The sequence below is a fragment of the Rutidosis leptorrhynchoides genome, chromosome 1 (genome assembly GCF_046630445.1).
Source record: "Rutidosis leptorrhynchoides isolate AG116_Rl617_1_P2 chromosome 1, CSIRO_AGI_Rlap_v1, whole genome shotgun sequence".
NCBI lineage: Eukaryota > Viridiplantae > Streptophyta > Magnoliopsida > Asterales > Asteraceae > Rutidosis > Rutidosis leptorrhynchoides.
This window is the reverse complement of record NC_092333.1, coordinates 728,354,150-728,377,296: the sequence shown is the minus strand read 5'-3', so window position 1 is coordinate 728,377,296 and position 23,147 is coordinate 728,354,150.

The following is a 23,147-nucleotide window of genomic DNA, read 5'->3' as shown; positions in this document are numbered from 1 at the left end:
GAATGCAACGTCTTTCGAAATATATGCCATGAATGACTCCAAGCAATATCTTTAAAATGAGCAAATGCACAGCGGAATATTTCTTTCATACATGAGAATAAACATGCTTTAAAGTGTCAACCAAAAGGTTGGTGAGTTCATTAGTTTATCGTAAACATTCATTTTCGTCATTTTAATAGACCATAAGAATTTCTTTTTCAGTTCTCATAAATATACGTCCCATGCATAGAGACAAAAATCATTCATATGGATTGAACACCTAGTAACCGACATTAACAAGATGCATATAAGAATATCCCCTATCATTCCGGGAAATCCTTCGGACATGATACAACAACATCGAAGTGCTAAAGCATCCGGTACTTTGGATGGGGTTCGTTAGGCCCAATAGATCTATCTTTAGGATTCGCGTCAATTAGGCGTGCACTAATTCTCAAAATTAGTGATGTTCCCTAATTCTTAGGTTACCAAGCAAAAAGGGGCATATTCGGTTTCGATCATTCAACCATATAATGTAGTTTCGATTACTTGTGTCTATTTCGTAAAATATTTATAAAAATTGCGCATGCATTCTCAGCCCAAAAATATAAAGAGTAAAAAGGCAAATGAAACTCACCTAATGTATTTTGTAGTAAAAATACATATAATGAAATTGGACAATGCAGGGTTGGCCTCGGATTCACGAACCTATATCATGCATATATATATTAACACATATTCTTGTAATCGAACAAGTATATATTTTTTCATTAATGTTATGATTTTTATATTAATAACTTATATATGTCAATTTATATATATTAAATAAATGACATTATTAGTATAGTTAGGTTTTATATTAAATATACTTTTATATAATCATCTTTCATTTGTAAGAATTAATAATTATGATAATACCAGATTAATGATAATAATAATAATAATGATAGTGATAATAGTAATATTAATAATAAAAATGAAAGTTTTAATAAAGATAATAACTTTAATAATAAGGTTATATGATAGTTTTAATAATAATAAAAAATTTAAGAATCATATTAATGATATTAATAATAAATATAAAAGTTGTATTATTTTTACAATAAAAGCATTAGTTTTGAATCTAATTCCATAGACTTAATAATACTTGGTACTAATCATTTGTAATTCTAAATATAAATATGATAATAAAAATAATAAATTGTATTATGATAGTGGTACTAATATTAATTATACTTATTGTTAATACTTAGTGATAACATTAATAATAATGATAATATTACTTATACATATAATCATATTCTAATGTTGGTACGATAATAATTATCTTAATAATAACAATAATTAATTATAATAATAGTAATAAAATTAATAATAAGAAACATATTAATAACAATAATAATAATAATCATAATTATAATAATAATAATAAAAAAATGAAAATATAAAGTATATACCCTTTCTCAAGCTTTTCCAAAAAGAATTGCCCACGACGGGGCTCGAACCCGAGACCTCTTGAAAACCCGAAAACATCCCAAACCATCTGAACATTTCTGTTTATCTGGAATATTTCGTAACCTATTTATATTTATTTCTTTTCTGTTATCCTTATTTTTACTTCAACCTTAATTCGATCGACCAGAGAACCATAACCCAAAATAATGAATTTCTGATTCCATTTGAGACTTGTAAACAACCAAGAATTTATACAGTGGTGTAATTGACTAACAAGGAAAACAAAAAAAAATTTAAAAAGTAACCTGCTGGTGTTCGCGATAAAAAAAAAACTCCATAATTGATTTTGAAATCTAGCCTGTTTTGGGTTGTAATTACAACATGAATTATACTCTAGATCTTCATTAGAAACTTTCTGAATACTTAGTTGATCCTAAAACATCATATTGAAGTCGAATTTTGCGATGAACACATATTTTGACTTTTTCAAAATTAAATTTGACTCCAAAAATTCGAGCTTGATATAATGAATTGAAATACAAGATTTTGCAGATAGTTTGGTTGGAGGAAACCTAACATAATTGCACTTTTACATTTTCAAAATTCATTCAATTTTGAGCCATGGTTTGTTGGAGGTCGAAACAGAGGCAAGAAGAAGTTTGTGTTTTATTTTTCTGTTTTAATTCCCCAATTGAAGAAGTGGTTAGCTGTATATCACAATAGCAATCGAATATTTGGTGCAGTATTATGATGTGAAGCTTTTGTTTGATTTTGACCATGAAATCGTCATATACAGAAATATAGGCAGGAAGTTTCAATCAGATGAATAAATTAAATAAAGCAGATACCTAATTCAATTAATTCATACATGGAAAAATATAAAAAAAACATATAAAGGAGATATCAATCTGTACTGGCTTGTAATATATTGATAATTTGCTACTGACTCTTAACAAGATTTGAGACAAAAACAAGAAATAAAAACAGTTTGATGGAGATGGTCAATTGAATTCGGTCTGTATGGTTTTGTATATTTTTCCTTAATTTTAGTAATTAATTTATAATTTTGTTAAGTAATTAGTAATAATAATAAAACTAGTAATAAGGATATTAATTCATAATATCAAAATAATACTAATAATAATAATAATAATCATATTAATAACCAAGATCATAATTATAACAATGATAATATCAGTAATAACAATATAAATGATACTAATTCTTATAATATTACATATAAGAATAATGATAATGAATAAATAATACTAATAATAATATTACTTTTAATGACAACTAATGACATTTGAATTATTATAACTAAGTTGTACATTTAATTATTCTTACAATAATATTTATACTTATAGATTATAATTAATCTTATTAATATATGTAAATACAATAATAATACTCTTTAATATAATTGTTTTTCAAATATAATAGTAATAGCAATAATATTATTACTAATGATAATAATAATAATCATTATGAAATGTATAACAATAATATTATTATTAACAATAATACTAATTTTACTAATAACATATTTTGAACATTTAATTTTTATATCATACAATATAATATTTATCTATAGAAATCGTACATCTAATTTCATAGTTAGTAATATATATTTATATATATATAGTAACTTATTTATTCTATTCATTATTTTACATTCTTGATTCCAATTGATTAAGATGTACCTTATTCATTCAAAATATCATATATACATTTACATTTAAATTTATATATATATATATATATATATATATATATATATATATATATATATATATATATATATATATATATATATATATATATATATCTTTACACAACATTGTTCGTGAATTGTCGGGCACAGTCAAAGGGTAACTGAACTCATGTAATCAGTTCAAAAAATTTTAAGACTCGATTTATCAGACTTTGCTTATCGTGTCGAAATCATATAAAGATTAAGTTTAAATTTGGTTGGAAATTTCCGAGTCATCACAGTACCTACCCGTTAAAGAAATTTCGTCCCGAAATTTGAGTGAGGTGGTCATGGCTAACAATAAATATGTTTCCATGACTCATAAAAGTTGATAATTAGAGTTTTATTACCATTGAGTAATAAGAATAAAATAATTCAATTATTCGAATAGTAAGAATGAAGCTATCACTAAATAGTGAAATGAGAAAGACATGTTTCATCATAACTTTTGACTAGTCATGGTTGAATAAGGTTCATCTTAACTTTTGACGTTGTCTCGATTGAATTTAAAAAAAAAATATTCGTCTTATCTTTTAACATTGTCACGGTTGAAATTCCAGAATTCAAGGGATTTAAAGAAAATCTTCGAAATCTAAAAGATTTAATTCTTCGGCGAGTAAGGAAATTAAGATCTCTATAATTAAATACGGTGATCTACCTCGATTACTCTGTCTGATATTTCCATTATAATTAAGCTCTTCCGTTCCATTATTCTCACCATTCATATACTTTCTTTCTTAGTTCATACATCCAAAAGATTGTGAAAATGCTTAATCCAATTCTAATTCTTGATATTTTCCTAATTAAAATTTCCGTCATCCTTCTTTTCAATCTTCCAGCAGAAGAATCTGTTTACTTCTACTATTACCTTGGGGTGATACTATTCTTAATTATACCGTGTCTTTATATTGCTATTCGTATTACTATTCACGGTTTGTAACCTCCGGGTTGTTATTGGGCTTATATTTTCTCTTATATTTTGGAGATCTTTGCCTTTTTATTCTCTTATCGACCTCTAGTAAAGCAAGTAATGGTCCAGAATTCGTAAGTATGGAGTTTCGAATGAACTTAATATTCTAAACAAGAAAGAACGTAATAGCACGATTTGATATGTCAAATTACCAGAATATCTGGGAAAGATAGAACTGTCAGGAAGATATGTTCTCGATATGTTTGGAGATTAGGTAAAATATAAGAGTCGTGTAACATGGTACATGATGACGTTATAATCTGTGAATCATCACATTCCACTAGAAACTCAGCATGACTTACTGTAATATAATCACGTTGATCAAGTGTCATTATATTATACTAACTCATGTATCAGTTCCCAACATTACTTCAATAACATTCATATTTTAAGCTCGAAAGTTTACAGAATATAGAAACTAACAGTTTCTATATGATGTAACACTGATATCATGAAGAGATTAATGATTTCAGATAAGAATAGTTGTGAAAATATCTTCAGAAATATGGAGGATATTTATAATGAAAGATACGTTGATATCTTATAATTTCTAATATCGAAGGATGGTGAAGAAAATTTTTCCGCAAGAGTTTGGAGTCAGAAGCAAGGCATTCGCTAAAGATCTCATCAGAAACAGAATCATCAGGATTCTTAATGTACAAGTTTAGTCCTTGTAATTTGTTCAGAGACTCCTTTGTAGTTTGCTCAATCAGTTTTTCAGTTTCAAACTTTTTTTGAGCTTTGCCAACATACAATTCTTTATCATCAACTTTTGGCTGTTGATGTCGTTTACAGTTTTTGTTGCTTCATTCAACTTTTCAAAATTCAGAGCATTAATTTACAGACTGGGTGCTTTTCAGAATTTCAGAATGAAAGATCATAGTTCTAAGAGATAAATGTTATATGGATACATATAACTGTTGATGTGGAAACGTTGCGAGGCTCACAATGCAGATTTGCTGATTCCCAGTAATTAGTATGGCAATTCTTGTTACAAGATGCGAATGAGTACATGATGAGACTTCAATAGATAAATATAGTGATTTGTCGGAGAGATTTAAACCAAGGAGCGACGAGGTTGCTGGTACATCTGCTGGTAATATGGTGGAATATAAAAGGTTCCCCGGCAACAATAAAGGAACACGTATATATATCAAGGTTATAATAAGGTTGTTTCGAACAAAAAGTCGAAGTTGACTTGCTGGAGCTGTGACAAAATTGTCTATTTTGAAAAGAATTGTATGGTTATTTTCGATAATAATAATGCCAAAGGAGCTAGCACAGATACGTGTTAATCGTTTACTCAGGTTCCGAGAGTTTTCAGGTGCATAACTATATGTATCAATCTTTTCTTCCGTAGATGAAGTGCGGTTGGTTCATCCTCTCGATTGAAGTGTTTTCAAGAATCATGAAAAGTTTGAACGCGGATTATAATCGTCAAGATACAAATAAGGTTTTAGGGTGAAATCAAGTGGCACACTTGAAGATTTGTTTAGTTTCATATGTTATAATCAATATTTTAATTCATTTTAATTGTCCAATGTTGGTAGTCCTCGATTGATAGTCCACAGTTAGCAATTCAACAATTCATATATAATTTAATATATAATATTCGAATTAATTAATATGTATCGTGACCCGTGTACATGTCTCAGACTCGATCACAACTCAAATTATATATATTATTATAGAATCAACCTCAAACCTGTATAGAGAACTCAATTATTACTGCATATAGAGTGTCTATGGTTATTCCAAATAATATATATAGATGCGTCGATATGATATGTCAAAACCTTGTATACATGTCCCGATATTTAAAGTACTTAAAATAAATAACAGAAATTAAATGACGATAAATAAAATTGCGAGAATTAAAATTGCGATAAATAAAATGCGATAAATAAATTGCGATAAATAAATTGCGATACGGAATTAATAGTTAGCTAGGAACAGTTAGCGTGGATTCTTAACAAAATTTCTCATAGTTAATTTGTTTGTTTCTAACAAATTTTATTTTGTCCAATGTTTTCTTCATTATGCCACTTGTTGGATTATGATAGATCAAAATCCAAATATGAAATTTGAATGAAAATGGTTATTCTGTGGTGAACGAATACGTATATCTGTGGATGTAAGTAGGATAGTAAATGATCGTCGAATCAGATTCGAAGAATGTACAGTGTAACTTATTAATGTGGAATCTAAATTTTCCTCGGGTATTACCTACCCGTTAAAATATTTTCACCATTAACAGTTTGTACAAAAGAATTTTTAATTACAATCTTTATGAAAAAATATATACCTATATATTTTCTTCAGATGTAATCATGGATTTAATGAGTCAATATGATATTAAACTCATTTGATTTACCGTTAGAACAAGAATATATAATCTCTAAAACATTAGAGATTACATAATCGCTATGTCGAACGAAGATAAATGATGTAGAACATCATGTAGAACGATGATTATACTCGAGGTACAGAATGAGATGTCGAAGCTGGTGACGCAGATGTTGTTGTTGGTGGTATTAGTGCTGTTGGTGCTTAGGCTGGTGATGTTACTGGTGTTGGTGATACTGCTGGTGCTTGCAAATTGTGTACCGTGCTCTCTAAAGTTAACACTCGAGCTCGGAGTTCTTTAACTTCTTTTACTATCCCTGGTTGGTTATCAGTGTGAGGTAGAGGTCGGATATCTTCTCTAGTTCCGTTAATGGTAGCCTCAAGACGAAAAATTCTTGCAAAAAAGGTGTAAACGGTGTTGCGAACAGGTTCTCCGGTGAGCGGGTCGAGTACTCCAAGGTTAGGTGGTAGATTCGATTCATGATATGGAGTACCTTCTTCCCTTCTCCATAGGGTGAGTATGTCGCGAATCCACCCCCATTTTATCCAGTAATCACGGTAGTTGATTGGTTGGTGTGCTCCTGTCACGCTGTCTTCAGAGTCAGAGGAACGTGGTCGATTCGTAGAGGCCATCTTACGCGATCACAGGAAAGATTTTTGGTATGAAGAGTTTAGTGACAGCAATTGATAGTTGGATGTATTCTCAATGCATAATATGCATAGATATATATAGTACCAGCATCCCTTAAATTACGGAAAAATTTACGAGAGATATCAGGCAAGGTCTACAGTAACAGATACGGTAAGATATGAATTGTCAGATACGCTAAGATATGAATTTTGTCTATACACTATGTGACGACCCGGGAATTTCCGACCAAATTTAAACTTAAATCTTATTATGATTCTGACACGATAAGCAAAGTCTATAATGTTGAGTCTCGAAAATTTTGAAACTATGTGCATATATTCAATTACCCTTCGACCATTACCGACAATTCACGAACAATTGATTGTAATTAGATATATAAAATATGTATCTATTATAGTTGAAATAATAGTATACGATTTAATTACTCAAATTAAATATGTTGTATACAAGATAAAAATATACTTATTATAAAAATATTATTATTATATTTATTATTATTATTATTATTGCTGATATAATTGTAATTAATAAAATTCTAATAATTTTAAGGTAATCAAAATAAAGATCCTAAATATAAATCTTATTATAAGAATGATTGAAATTATAAATTAATTGTAAGTTAAATAAATTATTAATTATTATTACCATTATTAAAACTAAAATTTTTATTAAAATATAACATTATTAATAAAATTATCATTTTAATATTAGAATTGATATTATTATTATTAATAATAATATTATCATTATTAACCTTATTATATATTTGTTATTAATATTATTGTTATTAGTTTTATGATTATTAATATTAAAAGTATTATGATTATTAATATATTTATAATTATTAATTATTAATTAAATAAGAATTACAATATCAGATCTTTTACAGAATCAAAAATTTATTTCATATCACCATCAACTTTATAATCTTTGTTTTCTATCTCTAAAACTGTTACATTTCCGAATTCAATTACAGAAGGTTACAAATTCAGTTGAAGGTCACATTCAACTTTTATTATTTTTATGTAATTCTGTCCTGACTGATTCCTCTTGTCGAGTGCATCCAATCTATACAACAAACAACTAGTTCTTGATACAGCATAACTCAAACACTTCCTTAATATGATTTTTTTTTATTCTTTCCTTTCTTCTCCTTGCAAGCAACCGAACCAATTCCTTTATATCATTCCCCCTTTCTTTCTTGTGTTGCACAACATCAATCTTGCTTCCCTGATTCCGTTTGAACAAGCAAACAACAAACTACTACTTCCTTGGATTATCCACCCACAACCATCTCACCACCTTTCTTTATAATCACCATAACTGGACATCACTTCCATCAAACTCACCATCGATCACCACTTTATGTTTCTTTATTTCCATTTCTTCTTCTTCATAACAGCCTAAACCGACCCCATGTAAATCACCAATTTCAGCCATCATCTCACGCTGCAACTTAATGTTTCTGTTTTGTTTTAGTCACGAGCTTAAAACCCGAGCACTAAAATTGTTCGATATTGCTGCTAATCTATCACGTTTCTGTTTTCACTCTTCAACAAAGCTCGCTGATGTTCATTTTTTTTTTTTTTGATGTTATTATGCGAAGGTTATAACAAGACTAATAAGAGGAGATGATGATTGATTATGGATGTATGTGTTTTAAGCAAAGTGGTTATATAATAATCCTTGCCACTTGTGTCTCACACAAGCTAAATGCTCTTGGAGACAGGGACGTATTTTTTCTTTTCATTTACTTTATTATGATTAAGGAGTGGGACAAGCACGTGAGGAACAAGATAGGTGTGCAATCTAGTCGATTTTATATAAAAAAAAAAGTGGACCACATGCATATTACTAATATCGGTGTGCAAGATAGGTTGAGTAATATGGGTGTGACGAGCTGGACAACATGCATATTTTTTTATATTTTCGTTTAAGCTGCAAAACTCTAGACAACATAAACCCACTTGTATGCATTGAGGTTATTAAAAATAAAAAGTGGACCAACATGTTCTTTTCTTTAGCCGTCGGTTTTATTTATTTGTTGGTTAGATGGAATACCGAGCTATCTCCATCATTTGTTTGTTGGGTCAACGTATATGATTTTCTGACTTGGGCCGAGAGATCCAGTGTGTTTGATGGGCTGAGATCCACTTTGTTGTTAGACTGAAGGAAATGTGGGCCGATCCACATATTAACGGGTTAAATAGTTTTCATCCGGGTTTAAATTAGAAAAGTAGCAACAGAGGAATGATATGAGGTGTTTGTGGGTGAGCGGGAGGTCGGGGGTTCGAGTCCGGTCTGTGGCGTTTCTTTTTAGAAAAAAAAACTTTTAAAGGTAGTTGTTTGGTTATTATTATTATTATTATTATTATTATTATTATTATTATTATTATTCTTATTATTATTATTATTATTATTATTATTATTATTATTATTATTATTATTATTATTATTATTATTATTATTATTAATAGTACATCATCATTATTATCAAAAACTATCTTTTTAAAGAGATAAATATTTTGTACATAAAACATGCTTATTACACATATTAATATTTCACATAACTCTATAAACCAAACTTACTAATATTATTTATTTAAATAGGTACATATAACAAACTATTAATTTTAAATAAAGCACTAAACAATAATGTATATAAATAAATATAACTAAATAGATATTAATCATTTTGAATATATACACAATTTAAATATATAATATATATAAATTAAGATATAATAAATAAATTTGTTCGATTACGATTATGTGTATTAATAAATATATCAATGATATAGGTTCATGAATCCGAGGCCAACCCTGCATTGTTCAGTTGTTCAATATCTTCATATGTATTTTTACTACAAAATACAGTATTGTGAGTTTCATTTGCTCCCTTTTTAAATGCTTTTGCAATATATATTTTTGGGACTGAGAATACATGCGCTGCTTTTATAAATGTTTTACGAAATAGACACAAGTACTTAAAATTACATTCTATGGTTGGATTATTAACCGAATATCGCCTTTCAAGTCTGGTAACTTAAGAATTTAAGGAAATGGCCCCTGATTGACGCGAATTCGAAAGATAGATCTATGAACCTTGACAAGTCCCATTCGGGGTACGAATCCTTTAGTACTTCGAGATTATTATTATATAGACGAGAGGTTCTGTTTGGGGATATTCTATGCATTAAGTTAACATCGGTTACCAGGTGTTCAATCCATATGAATGATATTTTTGTCTCTATGCATGGGAGGCTTATTTATGAGAACTGGAAATGAAAACCTTGTGGTCTATTAAAATGATGGAAATGATTATTTATGTTAAACTAATGAACTCACCAACCTTTTGGTTGACACTTTAAAGCACGTTTATTCTCAGGTACGAAAGAAATCTTCCGCTGTGCATTTGCTCATATTAGAGATATTACTTGGAGTCGTTCATGACATATTTCAAAAGACGTTGCATTCGAGTCGTCGAGTTCATCAAGATTATTATTAAGTCAATTATAGTTGGATGTATTGTGAAATGGCATGCATGTCGTCAACTTTTGATGTAAAGAAAGTTTGTCTTTCGAAAAACGAATGCAATGTTTGTAAAATGTATCATATAGAGGTTATGAACCTCGCGATGAAATCAACTATTGTGAATCGTTTATAATCGATATGGACTTCGTCCAGATGGATTAGGACGGGTTATGAAAGTTGGTATCAGAGCGGTGGTCTTAGCGAACCAGGTCTTGCATTAGTGTGTCTAACTGATGGTCGTTAGGATGCATTAGTGAGTCTGGACTTCTACCGTGTCTGCATGTCAACAGTTTTGCTTATCATTTTTGTCGGAAATCATCTGCTTATCATCCTTAGGAAATTACATGCTCATTATTCTTAGTCTAGACACGTTTTACTGCATTGACTGCATGAATAGTGTATAGACAAAATTTATATCTTAGCGTATCTGGCAATTCATATCTTAGCGTATCTGTTACTGAAGACCTTGCCTGTTATCTCTCGTAAGTTTCTCCGTAATTTAAGGGATCCTGGTACTATATATATCTATGCATATTATGCATTGAGAATACATCCAACTATTAATTGTTGTCACTAACTCTTCATACCAAAAATCTTTTCTGTGATCACGTAAGATGGCCTCTACGAATCGACCAAGTTCCTCTGACTCTGAAGACAGCGTGACGGGAGCACAACAACCAATCAACTACCGTGATTACTGGAGAAAATGGGGGTGGGTTCGTGACATACTCACCCTATGGAGAAGGGAAGAAGGTACTCAATATCATGAACCGAATCTACCACCTAACCTTGGAGTACTCGACCCGCTCACCGGCGAACCTGTTCGCAACACCGTTTATACCCTTTTTGCAAGAATTTTTCGTCTTGAGGCTACCATTAACGGAACTAGAGAAGATACCCGACCTCTACCTCACACTGATAACCAACCATGGTTAGTAGAAGAAGTTAAAGAACTCCGAGCTCGAGTGTTAACTTTAGAGAGCACGGTACATAATTTGCAAGCATCAGCAGTATCACCAACACCAGTAATATCACCCGCCTCAGCACCAACGACACTAGTACCACCAACAACAACATCCGCATCACCAGCTTCGACATCTCATTCTGTACCTCGAGTATAATCATCGTTCTACATGACGTTCTACATCATTTATCTTCGTTCGACATGGCGATTATATAATCTCTAATGTTTTAGAGATTATATATTCTTATTCTAACGGTAAATCAAATGAGTCTAATATCATATTGACTCATTAAATCCATGATTACATCTGAAGAAAATATATATGCATATATGTTTTCATAAAGATTGTAATTAAAAAATTCTTTTGTACAAACTGTTAATGGTGAAAATATTTTAACGGGTAGGTAATACCTGAGGAATATTTAGATTTCACATTAATAAGTTACATTGTACATTCTTTGAATCTGATTCAACAGTCATTTACTATCCTACTTACATCCACAAGATATACGTATCCGTTCACCAAAGAATAACTATTTTCATTCAAATTCAATTTCATATTTGGATTTTGACTTACCAGAATCCAACAAGTGGCATAATGAAGAAATAATGGACACAATAAAAATTGATTAGAAACAGACTAATTAACAATATGAAATTTTGCTAATAAACCACGCTAACAAGATCCTAGCTAACTGTTCCTAGCTAACTGATTACATTTTATTTATCGCAGTTTATTTATGCGCAGTTTAATTATCGCAATTTTATTTATCGTCATTTAATTTCTGTTATTTATTTTACGCACTTTAAATATCGGGACACGTATACAAGGTTTTGACATATCATATCGACCCATCTATATATATTATTTGGAATAACCATAGAAACTCTATATGCAGTAATGCGAGAGTTAGCTATACAAGGTTGAGGTTAATTCTACAATAATATATATAGTTTGAGTTGTGATCGAGCCTGAGACATGTACACGGGTCACGATACGTATTAATTAATTCAAATATTATATATTAAATTATATATGAATTATTGAACTGCTAACTGTAGACTATCGACTGTGGACTAATGACATTGGACAATTAAAATGAATTAAAATATTGATTATAACATATGAAACTAAACATTTCTTCAAGTTTGCCACTTGATTTCATCTTAAACCTCATTTGTATCTCGACGATTACAATCTGCGTTCAAACCTTTCATGATTCTTGAAAACACCTCAATCGAGAGGATGAACCAACAACACTTCATCTACAGAAAGAAAGATTGATGCATATAGTTATGCACCTGAAAACACTCGGAACCTGAGTAAACGTTTAACACGTATCTGTGCGAATTCCTTAGTGTTATTATTACCCAAAATAACTTGATAAATCCTTTCAAAGTAGCAAATTTTGTCACAGCTCCAGCAAGACAACTTTGACTTTTCGTTCGAAACAACCTTATAATCACCTTGATATATACGTTGCCCTTTCATCATCGTTACTGGGGAACCTTTCATGTTCCACCACATTAGTAATAAACTTACCAACAACTTCAATTATCTTTGACTTTCCGAAAAATCATTATATTTATCGAAATCCCATCATTTACTCATTCGCATCTTGTAACGAGAATTGCCATATGAATCATCAGAATTTAGCAATCAGTATCTTGAAATCTCGCAGCATGTCTACATCAACAGTTATATGTATACATATAACATTTATCTCTTAGAATTATGATCTTTCATTCTGAAATTCTGAAAAGCACCCAGTCTACAAATCAATACGTCAAATTCTGAAGAAGCTGAATACAGCTGCAAAAAAAAAAAAAAAAAAAAAAAAAACTGTACACGACTTTAACAGTCGGAAGTTTGATGATAAAGAATAGTAGATTGGCAAAGCTCAGAAAAGTTGAAACTGGAAAACGGATTGAGCAAACCAAGAAGGAGATTGTAGACAAATCACAAAGAATAAATCTGCCTTCAAAGAATCCAAATGATTCAGTATTTACTGAAGTCATTAACGAATACCTTACTCCTGACTCTAAATTCTTGCGGACAAATTTTCTTCATCAACCTTCAAACTTAGAAATTCCAAAATATCATCATAAATATCTTCGATATTTCTGAGGATATTTTCATAAAGATTCTTGTCCAAAATTATTTATCTCTTCCTGCTATCTATATTACATCATAAAGGAAACTACTTTTGTTTCTAAATTTCTTTAAAATTCGAGTTTGAATTATGAATGAATTTCTTCATCACAACTTGATTCAAAAATTCTAAGATATCATCGTACCTTTATTTTAAAAATCATTTATATATCTGAAGATATTCTTATCTGAAATCATTTATCTCTTCGCACTATCAGTGTTACATCATATAAGAAACTGTTAGTTTTTATATTCTGTAAACCTTCGAGTTTAAACTATGAATGATTTTGAAGTAGTGATGGGAGCTGAAGCATGAGTTAGTATAATATAATGACACTTGATCAACGTAATTATATTACAGTAAGTCATTCTGAGTTTCTAAATGGAACATGATGATTCACAGATTATAACGTCATCATGTGTCATGTTACATAACTCTTTCATTCTGATTAACTTCTAAACATATCAAGAAAGTATATTCTTGATAGTTCTATTCTTAATGATTCTGATAATTTGACAAATCAAATCGTACGATTACGTTCTTTCTTGGTTAGAACATTAAGTCCATTCGAAACTCCATACTTATGAATTATGGACCATCACTCGCTTTAATAGAGGTTGAGAAAATAATAAAAAGACAAAGAGCTCCAAAATATAAGAGAAAATATACAGCCCAACAACAACACAGGAATTACAAACCGTGGATATTAATACGAATAGCAATATAAAGACACAGTAGAATTAAGAATAGTATCACCCCAAGGTAATAGTAGAAGCAAACAGATTGTCTAGTGGAAGATTGAAAAGAAGGATGACAGAAATGATAATTAGAAAAATATCAAGGATTAGAACCGGATTAAGCATTATTATAATCTTTTGGATATACGAACTGAGAAAGAAGGTATAGAAGTGGTGAAAACTAATGGAACTGAAAAGGTAAATTTATAATATCAGACGGAGAAATCGAGGCAGATCACCGTATTTAATTATAGAGATCCTAATTTCCTTAAATTCTGAAGAATTAAATCTTTTGGATTTCGAAGATTTTCTTTAAATCCCTTGAATTCCGGAATTCAACAAAGACAACATCAAAAGTTAAGACGCACCTTACTTTCTAAATTCAAACCTGACTACGTCAAAAGTTAAAACAAATCTTTGTTTCTCATTTCATTCTTTTGTGAATAGCTTCACTCGTGCTCTTCGAATAATCAAATTGTTTTATCCATATTACTCAATGATGATAAAACTATGTTTATCAACTCATATTCCTCATGAAAACATTTTTATTGTTAGCCATGACCACCTCACTCAAATTTCGAGACGAAATTTCTTTAACGGGTAGGTACTGTGACGACCCGGGAATTTTGGACCAAATTTAAACTTAAATCTTATTATGATTCTGACACGATAAGAAAAGTCTATAATGTTGAGTCTCGAAAATTTTGAAACTATGTGTATATATTCAATTACCCTTCGACCATTACCGACGATTCACGAACAATTGATTGTAATTAGATATATAAAATATGTATCTATTAAAGTTGAAATAATAGCATACGATTTAATTACTCAAATTAAATATGTTGTATACAAGATAAAAATATACTTATTATAATAATATTATTATTACTTTTATTATTATTATTATTATTATTATTATTATTATTATTATTATTATTATTATTATTATTATTATTATTATTGCTGATATAATTGTAATTAATAAAATTCTAATAATTTTAAGGTAATCAAAATAAAGATCCTAAATATAAATCTTATTATAAGAAAGATTGAAATTATAAATTAGTTGTGAGTTAAATAAATTATTAATTATTATTACCATTCTTAAAACTAAAATTTTATTAAAATATAACATTATTAATAAAATTATCATTTTAATATTAGAATTGATATTATTATTATTATTAACAATATTATCATTATTAACCTTATTATATATTTGTTATTAATATTATTGTTATTAGTTTTATGATTATTAATATTAAAAGTATTATGATTATTAATATATTTATAATTATTAATTATTAATTAAATAAGAATTACAATATCAGATCTTTTACAAAATCAAAAATTTATTTCATATCACCATCAACTTTATAATCTTTGTTTTCTATCTCTAAAACTGTTACATTTCCGAATTCAATTACAGAAGGTTACAAATTCGGTTGAAGGTCACATTCAACTTTTATTATTTTTATGTATTTCTGTCCTGACTGATTCCTCTTGTCAAGTGCATCCAATCTATACAACAAACAACTAGTTCTTGATACAGCATAACTCAAACACTTCCTTAATATGATTTTTTTTATTTTTTTCTTCTTTTCTTTCTTCTCCTTGCAAGCAACTGAACCAATTCCTTTATATCATTCCTCCTTTCTTTCTTGTGTTGCACAACATCAATCTTGCTTCCCTGATTCCGTTTGAACAAGAAAACAACAAACTGCTACTTCCTTGGATTATCCACCCACAACCATCTCACCACCTTTCTTTATAATCACCATAACCGGACATAACTTCCATCAAACTCACCATCAATCACCACTTTATGTTTCTTTATTTCCATTTCTTCTTCTTCATTACAACCTAAACCGATCCCATGTAAATCACCAATTTCAGCCATCATCTCACGCTGCAACTTAATGTTTCTGTTTTGTTTTAGTCACGAGCTTAAAACCCGAGCACTAAAATTGTTCGATATTGCTGCTAATCTATCACGTTTCTGTTTTCACTCTTCAACAAAGCTCGCTGCTGTTCATTTTTTTTTGATGTTATTATACGAAGGTGATAACAAGACTAATAAGAGGAGATGATGATTGATTATGGATGTATGTGTTTTAAGCAAAGTGGTTATATAATAATCCTTGCCACTTGTGTCTCACACAAGCTAAATGCTCTTGGAGACAGGGACGTATTTTTTCTTTTCATTTACTTTATTATGATTAAGGAGTGGGACAAGCATTTGAGGAACAAGATAGGTGTGCAATCTAGTCAATTTTATAAATAAAAAAAAAGTGGAGCATATGCATATTACTAATATGGGTGTGCAAGATAGGTTGAGTAATATGGGTGTGACGAGCTGGACAACATGCATATTTTTTTATATTTCCGTTTAAGCTGCAAAACTCTAGACAACATAAACCCACTTGTATGCATTGAGGTTATTAAAAATAAAAAGTGGACCAACATGTTCTTTTCTTTAGCCGTCGGTTTTATTTATTTGTTGGTTAGATGGAATACCGAGCTATCTCCATCATTTGTTTGTTGGGCCAACGTATATGATTTTCTGACTTGGGCCGAGAGATTCAGTGTGTTTGATGGGCTGAGATCCACTTTGTTGTTGGACTGAAGGAAATGTGGGCCGATCCACGTATTAACGGGTTAAATAGTTTTCATCCGGGTTTAAATTAGAAAAGTAGCAACAGAGGAATGGTATGAGGTGTTTGTGGGTGAGCGGGAGGTGGGGGGTTCGAGTCCGGCCTGTGGCGTTTCTTTTTATAAAATTTTTTTTTTTAAAGGTAGTTGTTTGGTTATTATTATTATTATTATTAATAGTACATCATCATTATTATCAAAAACTATCTTTTTAAAGAGATAAATATTTTGTACATAAAACATGCTTATTACACATATTAATATTTCACATAACTCTATAAACCAAACTTACTAATATTATTTATTTAAATAGGTACATATAATAAACTATTAATTTTAAATAAAGCACTAAACAATAATGTATATAAATAAATATAACTAAATAGATATTAATCATTTTGAATATATACACAATTTAAATATATAATATATATAAATTAAGATATAATAAATAAATTTGTTCGATTACGATTATGTGTATTAATAAATATACAAATGATATAGGTTCGTGAATCCGAGGCCAACCGTACATTGTTCAGTTGTTCAATATCGTCATATGTATTTTTACTACAAAATACAGTATTGTGAGTTTCATTTGCTCCCTTTTTAAATGCTTTTGCAATATATATTTTTGGGACTGAGAATACATGCGCTGCTTTTATAAATGTTTTACGAAATAGACACAAGTACTTAAAATTATATTCTATGGTTGGATTATTAACCGAATATCGCCCTTCAAGTCTGGTAACCTAAGAATTTAGGGAAATGGCCTCTGATTGACGCGAATCCTAAAGATAGATCTATGGACCTTGACAAGTCCCATTCGGGGTACGAATGCTTTAGTACTTCGAGATTATTATTATACATACGAGAGGTTCTGTTTGGGGATATTCTATGCATTAAGTTAACGTCGGTTACCAGGTGTTCAATCCATATGAATGATATTTTTGTCTCTATGCATGGGACGCTTATTTATGAGAACTGGAAATGAAAACCTTGTGGTCTATTAAAATGATGGAAATGATTATTTATGTTAAACTAATGAACTCACCAACCTTTTGGTTGACACTTTAAAGAACGTTTATTCTCAGGTACGAAAGAAATCTTCCGCTGTGCATTTGCTCATATTAGAGATATTACTTGGAGTCATTCATGACATATTTCAAAAGACGTTGCATTCAAGTCGTCGAGTTCATCAAGATTATTATTAAGTCAATTATAGTTGGATGTATTGTGAAATAGCATGCATGTCGTCAACTTTTGATGTAAAGAAAGTTTGTCTTTCGAAAAACGAATGCAATGTTTGTAAAATGTATCATATAGAGGTCATGAACCTCACGATGAAATCAACTATTGTGAATCGTTTATAATCGATATGGACTTCGTCCAGATAGATTAGGACGGGTTATGAAACACTATTCATGCATTCAATGCGGTAAAACGTGTCTTAGACTAAGAATAATGAGCAGGTAATTTCCTATGGATGATAAGCAGATGATTTCTGACAAAAACGATAAGCAAAACTTTTGACATGCAGACACGGTCGAAGTCCAGACTCACTAATGCATCCTAACGACTATCAGTTAGACACACTAATGCAAGACCTGGTTCTCTAAGACCACCGCTCTGATACCAACTGTAGAGACCCGTCCTAATCCATCTGGACGAGGTCCATACCGATTACAAATGATTCACAATAGTTGATTACATCGCGAGGTACTTGACCTCTATATGATACATTTTACAAACATTGCATTCGTTTTTAAAAGACAAACTTGCTTTACATCGAAAGTTGACGGCATGCATACCATTTCATAATATATCCAACTATAATTGACTTAGTAATAATCTTGATGAACTCAATGACTCGAATTCAACGTCTTTCGAAATATATGCCATGAATGACTCCAAGCAATATCTTTAAAATGAGCAAATACACAGCGGAAGATTTCTTTGATACCTGATAATAGACATGCTTTAAAGTATCAACCAAAAGGTTGGTGAGTTCATTAGTTTATTGTAAACATTCATTTTCGTCATTTTAATAGACCACAATAATTTCTTTTTCAGTTCTCATAAATATACGTCCCATGCATAGAGACAAAAATCATTCATATGGATTGAACACCTGGTAACCGACATTAACAAGATGCATATAAGAATATCCCCTATCATTCAAGAAAATCCTTCGGACATGATACAACAACATCGAAGTACTAAAGCATCCGGTACTTTGGATGGGGTTCGTTAGGCCCAATAGATCTATCTTTAGGATTCGCATCAATTATGTAGTGACCCGAACTTTTCCATGTTTATATATATTAATTGAGATTGATGTTTACATGATTAAATGTTTCCAACATGTTAAGCAATCAAACTTGTTAAGACTTGATTAATTGAAATAGGTTTCATATAGACAATTGACCACCCAAGTTGACCGGTGATTCACGAACGTTAAAACTTGTAAAAAAACTATATGATGACATATATATGGTTATATATATAGTTAACATGATATTATGATAAGTAAACATATCATTAATTATATTAACAATGAACTACATATGTAAAAACAAGACTACTAACTTAATGATTTTGAAACGAGACATATATGTAACGTTTATCGTTGTAACGACATTTAATGTATATATATATATCATATTAAGAGATATTTGTACATCATAATATCATGATAATATAATAATTTAAAATCTCTTTTGTTATTATAAACATTGGGTTAACAACATTTAACAAGATCGTTAACCTAAAGGTTTCAAAGCAACACTTACATGTAACGACTAACGATGACTTAACGACTCAGTTAAAATGTATATACATGTAGTGTTTTAATATGTATTTATACACTTTTGAAAGACTTCAATACACTTATCAAAATACTTCTACTTAACAAAAATGCTTACAATTACATTCTCGTTCAGTTTCATCAACAATTCTACTCGTATGCACCCGTATTCGTACTCGTACAATACACAGCTTTTAGATGTATGTACTATTGGTATATACACTCCAATGATCAGCTCTTAGCAGCCCATGTGAGTCACCTAACACATGTGGGAACCATCATTTGGCAACTAGCATGAAATATCTCATAAGATTACAAAAATATGAGTAATCATTCATGACTTATTTACATGAAAACAAAATTACATATCCTTTATATCTAATCCATACACCAACGACCAAAAACACCTACAAACACTTTCATTCTTCAATTTTCTTCATCTAATTGAACTCTCTCAAGTTCTATCTTCAAGTTCTAAGTGTTCTTCATAAATTCCAAAAGTTCTAGTTTCATAAAATCAAGAATACTTTCAAGTTTGCTAGCTCACTTCCAATCTTGTAAGGTGATCATCCAACCTCAAGAAATCTTTGTTTCTTACAGTAGGTTATCATTCTAATACAAGGTAATAATCATATTCAAACTTTGGTTCAATTTCTATAACTATAACAATCTTATTTCAAGTGATGATCTTACTTGAACTTGTTTTCGTGTCATGATTTTGCTTCAAGAACTTTGAGCCATCCAAGGATCCATTGAAGCTAGATCCATTTTTCTCTTTTCCAGTAGGTTCATCCAAGGAACTTAAGGTAGTAATGATGTTCATAACATCATTCGATTCATACATATAAAGCTATCTTATTCGAAGGTTTAAACTTGTAATCACTAGAACATAGTTTAGTTAATTCTAAACTTGTTCGCAAACAAAAGTTAATCCTTCTAACTTGACTTTTAAAATCAACTAAACACATGTTCTATATCTATATGATATGCTAACTTAATGATTTAAAACCTGGAAACACGAAAAACACCGTAAAACCGGATTTACGCCGTCGTAGTAACACCGCGGGCTGTTTTGGGTTAGTTAATTAAAAACTATGATAAACTTTGATTTAAAAGTTGTTATTCTGAGAAAATGATTTTTATTATGAACATGAAACTATATCCAAAAATTATGGTTAAACTCAAAGTGGAAGTATGTTTTCTAAAATGGTCATCTAGACGTCGTTTTTTCGACTGAAATGACTACCTTTACAAAAACGACTTGTAACTTATTTTTCCGACTAGAAACCTATATTTTTTTTTTTAGATTCATAAAATAGAGTTCAATATGAAACCATAGCAATTTGATTCACTCAAAACGGATTTAAAATGAAGAAGTTATGGGTAAAACAAGATTGGATAATTTTTCTCATTTTAGCTACGTGAAAATTGGTAACAAATCTATTCCAACCATAACTTAATCAACTTGTATTATATATTATGTAATCTTGAGATACCATAGACACGTATACAATGTTTCGACCTATCATGTCGACACATCTATATATATTTCGGAACAACCATAGACACTCTATATGTGAATGTTGGAGTTAGCTATACAGGGTTGAGGTTGATTCCAAAATATATATAGTTTGAGTTGTGATCAATACTGAGATACGTATACACTGGGTCGTGGATTGATTCAAGATAACATTTATCGATTTATTTCTGTACATCTAACTGTGGACAACTAGTTGTAGGTTACTAACGAGGACAGCTGACTTAATAAACTTAAAACATCAAAATATATTAAAAGTGTTGTAAATATATTTTGAACATACTTTGATATATATGTATATATTGTTATAGGTTCGTGAATCAACCAGTGGCCAAGTCTTACTTCCCGACGAAGTAAAAATCTGTGAAAGTGAGTTATAGTCCCACTTTTAAAATCTAATATTTTTGGGATGAGAATACATGCAGGTTTTATAAATGATTTACAAAATAGACACAAGTACGTGAAACTACATTCTATGGTTGAATTATCGAAATCGAATATGCCCCTTTTTATTAAGTCTGGTAATCTAAGAATTAGGGAACAGACACCCTAATTGACGCGAATCCTAAAGATAGATCTATTGGGCCTAACAAACCCCATCCAAAGTACCGGATGCTTTAGTACTTCGAAATTTATATCATATCCGAAGGGTGTCCCGGAATGATGGGGATATTCTTATATATGCATCTTGTTATTGTCGATTACCAGGTGTTCACCATATGAATGATTTTTATCTCTATGTATGGGATGTGTATTGAAATATGAAATCTTGTGGTCTATTGTTACGATTTGATATATATAGGTTAAACCTATAACTCACCAACATTTTTGTTGACGCTTTAAGCATGTTTATTCTCAGGTGATTATTAAGAGCTTCCGCTGTCGCATACTTAAATAAGGACAAGATTTGGAGTCCATGCTTGTATGATATTGTGTAAAAACTGCATTCAAGAAACTTATTTTGTTGTAACATATTTGTATTGTAAACCATTATGTAATGGTCGTGTGAAAACAGGATATTTTAGATTATCATTATTTGATAATCTACGTAAAGCCTTTTAAACCTTTATTGATGAAATAAAGGTTATGGTTTGTTTAAAAATGAATGCAGTCTTTGAAAAACGTCTCATATAGAGGTCAAAACCTCGCAACGAAATCAATTAATATGGAACGTTTTTAATCAATAAGAACGGGACATTTCAGTTGGTATCCGAGCGTTGGTCTTAGAGAACCAGAAAATTTGCATTAGTGTGTCTTATCGAGTTTGTTAGGATGCATTAGTGAGTCTGGACTTCGACCGTGTTTTCTTTAAAAATGATTGCTTAACATTTTTGTTGGAAACTATATATTTTTAACATATGAATATTATGTGATATATTAATCTCTTAACGTGTTTGATATTATGTGATAGATGTCTACCTCTAGAACAAGTCCCATTGACTCACCTAATAATAATGAAGAGTCAAATGTAAATTGGAATGATTTGTGGACTGATTCACAAGTTCCCGAAGAGGAACCGGAAGAAGAGTCGGAACCGGAAGAAGAATCGGAACCGGAAGAAGAATCGGAACCGGATGAAGAAATAGAACCGGTGGGGGAAATAATAAAA